Source organism: Crassostrea angulata, chromosome 2 (genome assembly GCF_025612915.1).
Source record: "Crassostrea angulata isolate pt1a10 chromosome 2, ASM2561291v2, whole genome shotgun sequence".
NCBI lineage: Eukaryota > Metazoa > Mollusca > Bivalvia > Ostreida > Ostreidae > Magallana > Magallana angulata.
In genome coordinates this window covers 65,781,496-65,784,694 of record NC_069112.1, presented here as the reverse complement: position 1 = coordinate 65,784,694, position 3,199 = coordinate 65,781,496, and positions in this window count along the sequence as shown.

The following is a 3,199-nucleotide window of genomic DNA, read 5'->3' as shown; positions in this document are numbered from 1 at the left end:
TGGACCCCTATCCTTCTGGGAGGTTAAGGGACATTGATGGCAGACTGGTATATATGTTTGATTATAAGTACGAACAGTACTTACAGAATCTAAAAGACCAAAAAGAAGAAGCAGCAGAAGAAGAAGAAGAAGAAAAAAAAGTAGAAGAGAAATAAGAAGTAAAGGAGAAGAAGGAAGAAGACAAGAGAAAAGAACAGTAGCTTCTTTGAAGCTCAAATATTTCAACGGTCGTTTTAACGGCCACCAAATTTTCCGAAAAGATGTCTCTAATACAATGAAACGTGTGCATTACAGGAAAAGTATTATTCGAGTACAGAAGGTGAAAACGTTTTTTAAGGTCACCTGAGTCACTCAGGTGACCTATTGCAATTGGTCTTCGTCCGTCGTCGTGCGTCGTGCGTTAATAATTTTACATTTTTAACTTCTTCTTGAAAACTACCTGGCCAATCATTACCATTTTTGGTGTGAAGCATCTTTATGGTAAGAAAAATCTTAATTGTGAAATTCATGGCTCTACCACCCCTGGGGTGCCACGGGCGGGGCAAAATATGCAAAAAAAAGCCAAATTTTCAAAAATCTTCTTCTCTACTCCCACGCATGTGAGGAAAAAACTGGTTGCATGGTTATGATGTCCATGAAGCCCTCTACCAAAATTGTGAAATTCATGACCCCTGGGTCAGGGGTTCTGGCTCTAGGGTGGGGCCAATATGGCCATATAGTAAAAATATGGCCATATAGTAAAAATGTATTAAATCTTCTTCTCTACTACCATATATATTTTTAAAAACTAAATGCATGATTATGATGTCCATGAAGCCCTCTACCAAAATTGTGAAATTCATGACCCCTGGGTCAAGGGTTCAGGCTCTAGGGTGGGGCCAATATGGCCAAATAGTGAAAATGTATTAAATCTTAGAAAATCTTCTTCTCTACTATCATATATATTTGTTAAAAACTAAATGTATGATAATGACGTCAATAAAGCCCTCAACCAAAATTGTGAAATTCATGACCCCTGGGTCAGGGGTTCAGGCTCTAGGGTGGGGCCAATATGGCCATATAGTAAAAATGTATTAAATCTTAGAAAATCGTCTTCTCTACTCCCATATATATTTGTTAAAAATCTAAATGCATGATTATGATGTCCATGAAGCCCTCTACCTAAATTGTGAAATTCATGACCCCTAGGTCAGGGGTTCTGGCTCTAGGGTTGGGCCAATATGGCCAAATAGTGAAAATGTATCAAATCTTAGAAAATCTTCTTCTCTACTCCCATATATATTTGTTAAAAACTAAATGCATGATTATGATGTCCATGAGGCCCTCTATCAAAATTGTGAAATTCATGACCCCTGGGTCAGGGGTTCTGGCTCTAGGGTGGGGCCAATATGGCCAAATAGTAAAAATTTATTACATCTTAGAAAATCTTTTTCTCTACTATCATATATATTTGTTTAAAACTAAATGCATGGCAATGATGTCCATGAGGTCCTCTACCAAAATTGTGAAATTCATGACCCCTTTATTAAGTGTTGTTGGGGGGGGGGGGGGGGCAATATGGCAATATAGTATTAATGCATATAATGTTTAAAAATCTTCTTCTCTATTCTCACTCATCTGTATAAAAAACTGACTAATAATTATGTTTACTAGGAAGTCATCTACTGAAATTTTAATTTTCATGTCCCCTTAAGGATGGGTTTTGACTCTAGGGCAGGGCCAAAATGGATGTATAGATGTTAATGAATATAACATTAAAAATTTATCTTCTTTACTCCCACACACCTGAAAGGAAAACTGAAATCATGATGTCATGATTTTGTAGACCAGATCTTTTAGTTTTTCACCAAAATCATAGCTTTCACAGTTCTTTTTGAAATGTGGTCGTCATTACAAGTTTATAATTTTTCTACTCCAGTATAAAACCTAATTAATTAGATGCATATATGAGACTCCATGACAAGTTTGTGTATGGGATGTATGCTACTCAGGTGACCGTTAAGGCCAGTTGGCCTCTTGTTTTTCCACCGAATGTACTGTATAATGAAAGATTTTTTCTTGACAACCTAGTTATTTTTTTCATATGCTTAATCAGTTAAGTTTGTGATAAATAACTGTAGGTAGCAAGAAAATTGAAAAAATAACGGAAATTATATGTTTTTTAAGAAGAAAACAAATTAAAATTATGTTCAATATTTTTTATGTAACATTTTTAAAAAAAAACATAATTAAAAGAATATGTTTTATATATAGAACATAATTGCTATCATTTGTTATAATGTCTAAAAAAAAATAAATGAATGGTATTGCATAAACGTGATGAAATAATAATGGCCTTATACGTATTTTTTACAAAGAATATTTTTAGAAATGATAAATACAGACATATATATATAAGGCAAAATTCTTTTTTGAAATATAGGCATTTTTCATTTCACATCTAGACATCAGTGAAAAAGGTAAGTTTTTTAATCATGAGGAATTACTTAATGATGAGAAAAGAGAGGTAACTCTACAAACTATACATGCACTGCGAAATTTTCCGTTAATCCATTAAATACATGATATCCTCAAGTTCTTCTTCAATGTTATCAACTCTCGACTGTAAGTCTGTTAAGCGTCTTTCAATTTCTTCTCTCTCTTCTTTTAACTCTTCTTGTCTATTAACCAGCCTCTCCGACATAACACCGTCAATGTCAATTTCCATTTGTTCTGCCGTTTGCTCTTCTTCTGCTTCTTCTTTTTCTTCTTCTTCGTCTTCTTCTGTTTCTTGATGTTGTGTTTCTTTATTTCTGAATTGCTCTAGGCCTTCACAAGAAGTACCTACTTCTTTGGTTGATTTTAAGGGGAGATTGGAGTTACTGTAATTATATAAAAAAGAGGAGGGTTAATGCTACATAAGTTTATATTTAGGGTTTAAAATTAATGAAAATTAAACAAAGAAAAACATTCGGTAGAAAAAAATGTTTTATATAAAAAGTTTTAATATTTTTTTTCTATATTAAATTATCCTTTTTTTCATTTGCTTTAAATAAAACGCATACCTGACTGTGAAATGCATGGTCTTTTCTGTAAACTGTATGGTAATGCTGTTATTAACTGTCAAGTCATTTCTAAAAAAATGAAGAAATGAATATTAAAAAATAAATTAAAAGGATAAATAAAGACAAAAATAAATAAAATAAAATCTGCATAGATG